Source organism: Rhinopithecus roxellana, chromosome 14, assembly GCF_007565055.1.
Source record: "Rhinopithecus roxellana isolate Shanxi Qingling chromosome 14, ASM756505v1, whole genome shotgun sequence".
Lineage (NCBI taxonomy): Eukaryota > Metazoa > Chordata > Mammalia > Primates > Cercopithecidae > Rhinopithecus > Rhinopithecus roxellana.
In genome coordinates, this window is record NC_044562.1 from 68,222,231 (window position 1) to 68,234,831 (window position 12,601).

At 36.6% G+C, this 12,601-nt stretch overlaps 1 protein-coding gene and 1 pseudogene across 3 annotated transcripts in view; one reads left to right on the forward strand and one right to left on the reverse strand.

The window, feature by feature from the left end:
* The window catches only part of ZNF385B (zinc finger protein 385B), a 446,640-nt gene that overhangs the window by 37,752 nt on the left and 396,287 nt on the right, over window positions 1-12,601 (forward strand). The gene's annotated exons all lie outside the window — the stretch shown is intronic.
* On the reverse strand, window positions 9,576-9,994 carry LOC104677769 (annotated as a pseudogene).

Consider the following 12,601-nt stretch of genomic DNA (forward strand, 5'->3'; position numbering starts at 1 on the left):
CACACGCACAACTGGACTAGATACTAGCATTTTAATAGAGCGGCTGTAAAAACAGGCTCTGACTTTCCTGCTGGAAGTAGTTGAACTTGTACCCTTAGGAGGTAGGGGAGACCATCTAAAGATTTTTAAAGGCCGGGCCCGGTGGCTCACGCCTGTAATCCCAGCACTTTGGGAGGCCGAGACGGGCGGATCACGAGGTCAGGAGATCGAGACCATCCTGGCTAACACAGTGAAACCCCGTCTGTACTAAAAGTACATAAAAGTAGCCGAGCACGGTGGTGGGCACCTGTAGTCCCAGCTACATGGGAGGCTGAGGCAGGAGAATGGCGTGAACCCGGGAGGCGGAGCTTGCAGTGAGTGGAGATCGCGCCACTGCACTCCAGCCCAGGCGACAGAGCGAGACTCCGTCTCAAAAAAAAAAGAAAAAAGAAAAAAAGATTTTTTAAAAGCCTTAGGGTGAATACAACATCTAAGATCTTCATACTAAGGTATGAAGATAGTCTTGGTAACACCGTTCAGCTGGATGAAGCTAAACCCTGTCACTGGAATTTTTCATTACACAAACTAGTAAATACCTTTAATTGCTCAAGCCTTTTGAGTTTCAGTTACTTGCAACCAAAAAACTTCTAGCTGAAGCAAGACTTAAAAATAACTGCAAACCATTGTGTTTTCAAATATTTGGAAACCATCATTTTTGAGAGGAAGAATGACATGCTATTTCAATGACTGACAGAGGAAGATTTAGAGTTGGATGTTGGGTCATGGAGGTAGAGAAGGATGAACAGTAAAATATAAGAAAAGTTATCTAAGAATGCCTCTGTACTGAAACAATGGGAACAAATAAAAATTTGCATTAAGGAAAATGTTACTTGATAGTGAACCAAATTTTGACAAAAGGCAAAGGAGGATTTATAAATGAGCTCAGCTTTGTGACCTTGGATAGCCTGGAAAAGAAAAGTAGGTATAAAATTAAACTTGCTATGTTGAGACATAGCAAGCATTTTCATCTTTTTAATCTAGAATTAAAATTCACCTGTTTGTGAAACTTGTGCTGCAGCTTTGTAATATGGCATAGCAGTTCTATGTGGTATTTTATGGTAACTGAAGAATTTGATATGCGGGGATAAGACCCAGGCAGAAGAGTAGGTCTCACTTTTTATCACCTCAACTACTTAATCTCACTCATGGAACCAAGGTTAGTGAATTGGGATATTTCTTTGGCTAGAACTTTATGACCAGTGCAAAGTTATCTTTGATTCAGCATGAATTTTGAGCTCTTGAACACTTGCTGTTTTTCTCCCCTCCCAAAAGAAGAGAACCCATCTTTAGATGAAAATTTCCAAACAAAACCTTAAACCTGCTTTCTATCCGTCACAACGTTCAAAGTAATATAATAACTAATAGAACTTTGACATCTTTATAGCTGTTTTTACAGAAAATTTCTATAAAAAGTCCAGGACTGGTATGCCTTATATGTAATGGATGGCTTACTCCCATAAGCATAGAGTTTCTATTATTATGTGTTTATTTTTGTGGGCAAAGAATAATTCTTTAGAATGGAAAAAGGTATTCCAATGACTTCACTTTTTAAGGCTGAATGATCTGGGCTCTTTGGCCTTTCCCTTAAGGGGGAGATATGTAGGTTTGCTACCTCTGTACCCAAGTGGTAATCACATGCCAGCCTCAGTTACAAATTAAAATTCAAAAGTCTATGGAAGGGTCTTTAGGTTCATGATGTGGGGATGACATTCACAGTGCAAATGTCCTCCACAACTTAGGAGTGGCACTTTCTGTGAGTGCAGGACTCCATCAGACTCTGTTGACCACCAAGGTCTATGTTGCTGTTGTTGCTGCTGATAATTAAGAATATGTTGAATCAGATAGAATATTCTAATTTTCATCATTATCACCATCATTAAATGACAGTATTTATTTTTGAATGCTAAGTACTTTAGAAAAAGCAACGTGTTTTACACGTTAGTATATTACCTTTTATAACAGCTAATTTTGGGTGAAGTGATACATTAAGCTCCACTAATTTAAGAAACTAAACAGTGAAATGACCTCGCACTTAGAAAATGTATGGTTAATAGGATGACAGGCAGTCTTCCTCTAAGGGAAGGCTAAGAAAAAGAAGGACAAAAGCCTGTGCTCAGTGGACTCTTATTTAACTGATTGCCTTAATAAAATTTGTATTTTAGGAACCTATTGTGTAGGACTTTTTTTTCTTGGAGAAACAAGAATATTTTAAATAAGAATTCTGTTGGCTTCTTTGAAGGTGATCATTTTCTTCAAAAAGAGGAACATAATGTGTTTCTTGCTGTTACTTTTTTACAGAAAACCTTGCACTATGCAGCAGAACATAGTGAAATTTAAGCATATGCTATTGCTAATGAATTGTCTCAGCTTTGTCTCTTTGGACACTATAGAAGTACTTTTTTTTCTTGCATCCTATTTTTGTCACTGCAGTCAGATTAATGAATTATGAACTATGAGATTTCATTAGGATAGTCAGAATTAAGAGATGATGTTTTCCTTGGGGACTTCTGCTTGGATATATCGTTAATCATATTCTGCAATCTATAGTCAAGGCAGAACTGAGAATGCTAGTTTATCTGACATGTACTAAGGTGGGAAACAGGTTGTCATTTAGTCTATCTTGGGTAAAGCATGTCTTGGTAAAATGGCTAGATAAGGAATGACATCTTAAAATTGCTTCTTATTTAGATCTCTGTCAGAGGCCTGAAGAATCTCCTGGGAAACTGTGAAGTGTCCTCAACAAAAGTAAAAGTCATTACTCAAGAGTATTGTTTTTAGTTTTATTTATGGCTTTTAAACCAAGGGGTGTGGTATAAAATGTAAAAGAACCAAACTCTCATTTGGAGGCTTTATTTATTTTCTCTGCAGCTCCTACCTTGTTCTCAACCTCCTGAACTCCCCACTGCATCCTCTGTTGGAGGGAATCCAAATGTCTGAGAGGATATTTTTAATGGGTAATATGAGCATTTCTGATATTAAATGGCTTTAAAGAAATTCACTCACAAGGATCTTTTTAATTGCCCCCAAATGACTCCATTTTTGATGACTACTTAAGAAGTGATATAGATAGTTGGAAAGAGAGGAGGGCATGGCAATGGGAGAGAGAATGCCCTGTGCCCTGACACTTGGGAGTTTGTATCCACCAGTCAGCTGCAGGAAGATTCGAGGACTACCTGTAAAGATTGGCAGGTTTTCTTTAATATGTACTTTGAGTAGGAAAAAGAAAAAAGTATTCATTGAAAACTTTTGTTAAAAGTTCCATTCAAATTTTATTAGTTTTGGTAGGTTGCTCTGAAGTGCACAAATAGGAAATTTTGCCATTATTTCTAGAATGGGAATATAAAAAATAAATGTGGCATAGTAAGTGTAGACTTATCAATAGCTAATAATATCATTAAGGTTTTAAAGTCTTAGCTAGAACTTCCATTTACAAAACTTCTTTTTCTGACCTAGAATACTTACAAGGAAAAGCAAACATCCACTATTTATATTCTCTTGTAAAACCGTGGAAATTCATTACTGTAAGGAAATTCCTTATAGTAAGTAAGGAAATAAAAAATACAATACTAGCCTTTTAAGAAAATAATCAAAGAAGTAAGTTTCATGTCAAAATTATGCTTGGCAGACAAATGCATATTTATAGAAAAATTCATCACTCTAAGAAATTTTATTATTTAAAAATATAATTTAAAAATGAGTGAAACATTAAATTCTAGACAATTGGGAGGAAAAAAAAATCCTGAAACAAAGTAATACCAATAAACAGAACTTAGGCAGATAAGAGTATGTTAAGAGTAAAGATAAAACACAGAATTTAATGTTAGAAGATGGAAAAATGATAGAACTGATTAAGCCTGGTTTAAAATCAAACAATGAAATAAACATTTGGTAAACTAAATTTTAAAAAGAGAAGGAGAAAGAAAATACAAATCAACAAATTTAGAAATGAGAAAAGGGCTATAGTCAGAGTCAAAGAAGATTACAAATTATGCAAATACCTATGTAACTTTATGCAAATATACTTAAAAATTGAGTCATGAAATCTTCTGCATGTTATTCCACATTAACAAAACCAAAGGCACATAGTAAACTGGAAAAGAGGTTTTTAAGTAGCTATTATAGAAAATTATCAAACTTTTATTTTAAAAAGGTCTTACCACTTAAGAAAACACATCAATGAAAAAAATTTGAGCAATATAAAAAATATGTATATATACACACACATATACACACACATATTGACATATACATGTACATACGTATACATTCTAAGGGTGTTTGAAAAGTCTGGAAACATAAGATAAACTTATTTTCGACAGCGTGCTAGTGACATTTTTTAAAAATGTGCTATAATTTCCATCTATCTCCAGATACCTTGTTAGGGGAAGTACCTGGTACAATATGTCTAACTGTTAATTTGAAAAAAGTATAATACAATCATATACTACAGTGTATCCAGGAAGTCTGTAAACCAAGGCAAAAATAGTGTAATAATAGAATTTGACAACATGGCTACTGTTGACTAAAATGTACCTTTTCCCCATCCTCCCAGAAAGGAGAGGCCTAAAGACCTTTGACCTGTCCTTGAGGTTTGGACAACATCATCTCAACAGTGACTACGACAGACTGAAAGCCATAAGGCCATCCTCAAGTTTCTGAGGGCCTGAGCACCTCACAGTGTTCTACCCACCTTTTCAAGGGGAAAAGCAAAGAGTGTCTGTATTTATCTTCTGAGAGAGCATTGAATTAGGTTGGCCAAGAAGGAATGAAGTTTCAAGACTTGGAAGGGGCGGAAAGGTCTCACCCAGAGTTATGGGTTATGAAGCACAGTGGCAGGTCCACTCTGAGTCCTGTGGGGCATCCCAGGAAGTGCTAAGGCCTGTGGGTGACAGGTGGATGATGTGGTGGAGGGGGAGGTGATGTCGTGAGGGAGGCCACTGTGTTCCAGGCACTTAAAGATTCCAAGGTCTGCACTGCCTTGGAAGTGTCCCACCTGTCCTTGGGGTTTGAACACCAGCATCTCAATGGTGACCACAACAAATTGAAAGCCATAAGTCCCTTCTCAAGTTTGCTGAATTTCCTGGTGCTCTCACAGGGCCAGAGCAGGAAAGAGTATGAAATACCGAATAACACTGTTAGCAAATGGATACTTGGAGTCATACTTTATTTGATTTAGAAAAATAAAACAAGGTGACATTAAGTTCTATTTTGTGGAGTAAATTTTGTGTGTGTGTATTTATAAACATGCACATATTTATGCATATATATCTATGAGGTATTGGCAAAAACACCAGAATAATAGCTGAATTCCAGAAAGAAAACCTACCTTAGTTACTTTCTACCCAGAGGCCATTGGAACTGGCATTCTGGGGAAGAGCAGCTCCCCTGACTACTTTGATATTTTTCCAGGTTTATCTTGTGGTTTATAAAATCTGATGAGCATTAGGGTCAGTACTGAGGATGAGAACCTTCTTTTCTTTCCATTGAGTAGACAGACAGTGAGTCACTTGTGTGATGTGTTTCCTCCTAGTCAGCTCTGGATAGTGAGGCCGAGTGGAGTGACCAGAAGTGTGTTGTGGGAATCAAAAATGAAGTTCTAGTCCAGCATACCATGTCAGTGCTTCATGGTACTTAGTTTTGAAAGCTGAACTGTTTCTAGCAATGTTGTATTTTATGTTTATGTGTAATATTAACACTCTAGCAAGGGATTAATCATGATTGTTCAGAAATTATCTGCTAAACCTTAATTTAAAATAAAATGATGTTTGAGAGACATCAATTGTAGCACTGATTTAAAGAGCCATTTAGTGAAGGAAAAATTAGTTATTATATCAGATTATTTTAAACTGAAAGAAAAATAGCATTTTGCTGACTTATAAAGTGGCAATGTTTAAATTGACTGAATTCTCCGTGCCCTGCTGCTAAATCATTTTAGGGTATTTTTCACACCTAATTTCTACTGAGGTTAATTAACATACTTGGAGGGACCTGCCATTATGTCGGAAAGGCAAATTTTAATAAAACGGCACTTGTATGATTTTCTAAGAAATCTCTCCTACCACATAGGATCCAGGGAAATAAAAAGTCTCTCTAGTTCTTCCTCCCAGATATATGCTGACATACGCACACCCACACATGCACTCACTTGGGCTGACACACACCACATATTACACACATACAACATACTACACACCCATTCACACACACATTCAGTCTGCCACACACAGTCTTCTCCCTTCTCCCTATACATGGTTGCTTGTTCAAGCTGACACATACATAAACACACACACTCTTGCTCAGGCTGACACACCTACACAACATAAAAATTTGTGTAGCCAACGTGTTCTACCCACTTTTCTAAGGGGAAAAGTGCATATGCGCATGAACTTTCTCTTTCTCAGATTGACACACATAAACTCACACTGTCTCCTGCAGGCCAACACACACACACTCACACATGCTCAAGCTGACATGCAGACACACACACAGCCAGTCATGTGAACATAACCACATAGACCCATTCAAATTGACACACACACACACACAGAGGGTTACACACACAGACAGTAATGCCTACTCACACACAGTTAAGCTTTGGCTTTCTTTTCTTCCCCAGTGTTTTGTTGCTGACCTCTGACTTTTCTGCCTTTCGTTTACATTCTCTTGATCTTTAACTTAAAGGTGGGTGACTCAGACCAATTATTTCATGTGATTACATTTGGAGTGAAATTAATTGTTTCGATACTGGCTCACTTTTATTATTTGCGTGTAGTTTAAGAAAACCTCATGGACTTTGCTTTAATATGTGAAAGTGAAAGTTGAGAGATTATGTAAGTAGATAAGAAAATTGCCTTTTAATATATACTTGTTGTGTCTACAGGGTCAAATGGGAAATTGGCAAATAATAGATCATGAAATTCAAGAAACAATTCTCTATTTTGCCAAATTGTAGATCAATGTTCTTATGTCACTTTGTGCTACTTTCTGTTACTTGCTTTCACTGATTATAATAATAAACACTATGCAAAAGAACAGTGATACAATTTAGTATTTCAGTAGGAGACAACGAAAAGGTGGGCAGCTTGCTTGCCTTTCTGAAATCGAGAGCTTTCTGTTTGTGAATATATAAGGACAGATATTTGTCCTTCTTCCATTTTCAACAGAACATCGAAAATGCCCAGTGTCATTCACAATGAAGCTTTTACACAATGTGTAAAAGATTGGAAAGCAACATACGGGACACAGCAGATGTTTGTTTCTTGAAGAGAATCTGGAAATCATACTTCTGGGATTTTGTTACTAATGAAGAAGAAAAAGGGAAAAAAATCTTCCATAAATCACACTGGCCTGTTGGCGCATATCTTTTGAAAAGTAAAATGAGATGAGAGAATGGCAATTAGAGTAAAATACATTATATTCTGAAAGGAACCACTAATATTTCTGAAATTTCATGTTTAAAAATGTAAGCTTTTATTTAGATATTTATTTTATTCAGTCACTTTCTTAGTCTTACTAGTTAGATAAGAAAACTTTAGGTAACTGTACCTAGGACAAACAGTGAACTTCTATTTGAGGAAGCCCCCACTAGGTATAGTGTTTAGATAAATTGTCTCCCATATGGAAACCTAGGCAGAAGATCCTCCTGCTCTCTGCCCTCCTCCCAGGAAGCCTGATCAGGTAGGGCCTTAAGGTCTTCATAAGGACTTCGGTTTTTACTATAAGTGAAATATGAAGTCATTAGAGACTTGTGAGCAGAAGAGTGACATGATCTAACTTATGTTTGTTTAAATGTTCTCCGCATTACAGTGGGGAGAACACACTGTGGGGGCATAACAGATGAGGGAGAGGGTCCCTTTGCGGCAGGGGGGAGGGGGACCAAGGCTTTCCAGAGGAGAAATGACTGTGGCTTAAACTAGAATGAAAGTGGAGAGAAGTGGTTAGATCCTGGTATATTTTGAAAACAGAGTAAATAGAATTTGCAGCTCTATTTGAAGTGGGCAAAAAGAAATGGAGACCCATTGATGATTCCAAGGTTTTTAGCCTGAACAGCTTGGTGAATGAAGTTTCCGTTTAGTTAAATGGGTAATTTGGGGATGAGAAGTACTTGGGGTGGGGATTGCTTCTTAGAAGTTTGATGAATATTCAAGTAGAGTAGGCAGTTCTGACTGAGTCTGAAGTTTAGGTGAGAAATTGAATCTGCAGGTGTATGTGTGTGTGAGTATGTGTGTGTTATATGTAAGTTGTCAGTGTACAAACGTATTTAAAGGTAAGAGCCTGAATGAGATCATCTTGTGAATAAATGGATGTAAGAGGCGTGGAGACTGAGCCTTGGAGCATTTTAACATTTATAATCAGATAGATGAAAAGGTACCAGCAAAGGCATCTAAGAAGGGTTAATAGCACAGTAGAGTGGTGTCCTAGAAACAAATGTATTATGATTTTCAAGAATGAAGGATTTGTAAGTGTGTACTGTAACACATAACAAATGTCAAATAGCATGAGGACTGTGAATTGACCACTGAATTTGCAAATGTGGAGGGCAGTAGTGACCTGGTTAAGCACTAGACTAGTGTTGAATGAATCAAAGAATCTAAATCAATGAATCAAGCAATCAGTCGAGGTATGGCACAGATATGTTAAAAGAATTGTTCTCTGGTAAAGAAGATAGTAACTGTATTTGGTTCCTGAGACAAAATGATTTCATGATCCTGACATGTTTAGGTAAACAGAAATACCAGTGTAGTTCTTTTCCCTATTTTTAATGAACTCCTGCTCCCATTCAGTTTTCATAATCTTTATCACTCTTCTCAAGTTCTATTTCAGTCTCAGCTGATGAGCTTGCCTCATGCTTGACTTAGGTAGTAAAAGTGAACATCTCTGAGTTCAGTGAATGTTCTTCTCCCATTACCTGCACATAAATCGATCTGTATTTGCACCTCTCCAGTACTTCCTCCTCACAGGTATCAAAGGAAAGATGTCCCTCCTAGACAAGTCTCTCTACCTGTTCTCTTGATGTCTCTTTTCTGCAGGATCCTGGTGACATTCATTGTTCCTTTCTTTTAAGCCTTTGTCCTCTCCCTCTCTCTGTTGCTTCTCCCAGCTCATAGATTTGTTTGCTCATAGCTTTTCCCATTTTGAAAACACAGGCCTTTCCACAGTTTGTATTCCCATCTAACTAGACAAAAACGATAGAGACATATTGTGAAGTATTTTAGAAATAAGGAAATGAAGAATGAAGAAAATCATAATCACCCATGATGATCATTATGTGTTTACTCAATTTTTTTATATGCATTTTTACCAACTGTGATGCAACTATATATACACTTTTAAAATCTTCCTTGTATTCCATTAAGATCAGTATTATTATTTTTTTCATGTGTTTATTTCAGCTGGTTAAGGTCATGTAATAAATTGTGTCTCAGAAGTCCTCCAGCACTGGAGCTTCATATACTTTTCCAAAGGCTTGAAATAGTTTAAAAGGTTTCCACATGAAAAGGCCTCCACAGCATTTATCCACACAGCCTGAGGGCACCTCAGTATCTGTACTTGGTGGAGTAGTTTTTGGAGACAAGACCAGGCCGCCGCCATGGGCAAGACCATGGCCCTGTGGTCCATGGTCTCTATGATGTCGACCATCTCCCGCCTGTCCTCCATGGTCCAGTTAATCTTGTTGTTGCCAGTCCCCAAGACAACCATGATGTGCTTGTTCCTGGAGAAAAACATGATCATATAACTCATACATTTTGTTGAAGTCAGGTACTTTGGTAACATCCACAAGAAAAATAACTGCAAAATATTGAACCTTCTCGATGCTGTACAAGACCTTGTCCATTTTCATGCATGTGGGGTCCCGGTCATGGCCAAAGCGAATGACAACCTTGCCATCCTTCCCTGGGAGGGTGGCATGGTCCACCTGCCAGCTGCTGTGGAGGTGCAGGAGCATGTGTGACATGCTGGCCCACACACTTGCTGCTTCACAAGGCTGGGTGCCAAGGAAGGCCCTGCGTGGTGAGCGCAGCCGGCCTCTCACTTCCCAACCCCTTTTGCCCGCAAGGTCCCTGAAGACCCCCAGGGCCTGCCCATAGCCCCCCAGAAACACTGGGCCTGCCTCATTCACATAACTTTGTAACACTTTCCACATGCTGTTAAACAGATTCGTAAATAACTATTTTAAATAGCTAGAATATTCGATACTATAGTTACGCTATGATTTCTATATTCAATATTTTACTGGATTTTTTTTAACCTACTTTCTATTTTGATTTAAATAAAACTAAGGTGAATATCTTTGTATATAAATCTTTTACTACATTCCACATTATTTTCTAGGCTAGAGTCTGAAGGAAATTGCTGAGTCAAAGGATGTATACTGTTTTATGACTCTTGTTTGCTACTGCCAGATTGTTTTTAAAAATCATTCTGCCAATTTATATGCCTGCTGGGAAGTGTAAGAATGCCTTTCTCCTGAGATTCTTAACTTTGGAGAGATTTTTAAAGTTGCTTTATGAGACAGTCCTTGCTAATTGGACAATTTAATAAATGTTATCTAATTTTTTAAACATTTATTTGACTACTACAGGGTGAATGTCACTTTATCATGCTTGCAGTAGTCATTTATTTTTCTATTATGAATTTTCTGCTTATCCTTTACCCATCTTCCACATTCCTCAAAGATGTTTTGGTAGTTTTTTGTTGACTTGTATGATTTATCATATTATTGTTGTCAACCGTTTGTCTTTCATAGTGGCTATAATAATTTTTTTCCAGTTTTCTGCCTTTTACTTTCATGCATTTATTAATTAAAAGTTTTAGGAGTCAAATGACCAATTTAAAATTAAATTGACCACAAAATTGGAAGCCCCAAAACAGAGCCAAGTAAATATAATAAACTGGTATAAGTTTAAGGCATTTAATACATTGGGGACAAATGTCCAAATCTGGGGGCAAACACTGTTCGAATTCTTTATCATATGTTATACCAAAATAAATTTCAAGTAGACTAAAGATTCAAATGTTAAAAAACCCAAAAGACGTAAGAGCATGTGAAAGAATCTAAGTAGATATTTATATAATCATGAGTTAGTGATGATCTTTATCAGTACGTCAATAAAGGTAGAAACCAGTAAATATTTTTGAATGTGACTAATTTGAAACCCTCTACACAATAAAAATTAAAGATAAAATACAAATGACAAGCAGGAAAAAATGTAAAAAATATGGAAACTATTAATTTTGTAGCTATTATAGGAGAGCTCTCTTACAAATCAATTTTTAAAATTCCAAATAGAACATTGATCAAAGAACATGAAGGAATAACTTAGAAAAGAAGAAATATTAATGACTAAGAAATATTTAAAAAATCAAACTTTACTAGCTTTCAAAGAAAGTAAAATAAATACATAGAGATAATCTTTGGAAATATATAAATGTGCTTTGTTTTTGATACTTTCTAGTACATTCAGTAAGGTCATTAGGTACTGAGCATAGTACTCAATAGTTTGTCAACCCTTTCCCCCTTCTTCCCCTCTGTGCTCTAGTGGTTGACAGTTTTTATTGTTGCTGTCTTTATTTCCATGAGTACCTAATGTTTAGCTCCTGCTTATAAGTGAGAACATGCAATATTTGGTTTTCAGTTCATGTGTTACTTCACTTAGATTAATGGCCTCCAGCTGCATCCATATTGTGGCAAAACACGATTTCATTCCTTTTTTATGGCCACATAGTATTCTATGATGTATATGTACCACATTTCTTTATCCAGTCCACCATTGATGGGCACCTAGTTTGAATTCCATGTCTTTGCTATTGTGAATAGTGCTGCAATGAACATGTGAGCACATCATTGTTTTTGGTAGAACAATTTATTTTCTTTTGGCTAGATACCCAGTAATGGGACTGCTGGGCTAAATGATAGTTCTGTTTTAGGTTCTTTGAGAAACCTCCAAACTGCTTTCCATAATTGCTGAACGAATTTACATTCCCTCCAGCAGTGTATAAGCATTCGCTTTTCTCTGCAACCCTGCCTGCACCTGTTGGTTTTTGACTTTTTAATAATAGCTGTTCTAATTGGTGTGACATGGTGTTGTCATTGTGGTTTTAATTTGCATTTCTCTGATGATTAGTGATATTGAGCATTTTTCATAGTTTATTGGCCATTTGTATGTCTTATTTTGAGAAATGTCTGTTTATGTCTTTTGCCCATTTTTAAATGGGTTGTTTTTTTGCTTGTTCAATTAAGTTCCATATAGACTGGATATTAGACATTTGTCAGATGCATAGTTTATTAGTAAGTTCTTCCCTCCTGTAGGTTGTCTGTTTATTCTGTTGATAAGTTTCTTTTGCTGTGTAGAAGGTCTTTATTTTAATTAGGTCCCACTTGTCAATTTTTTTTTTTTTTTTTTTTTTTTTTTTTTGTGGCAGTTGCTTTTGAGGATTTAGTCACAATTTTCTCACAAATAAACTTTTTCCCAAGGCCAATGTCCAGAATGGTGTTTCCTAGGTTTCTTTCTAGGATTCTTATCGTTTGAGGTCTTATGTTTAAATAATCCATGTCGTGTTA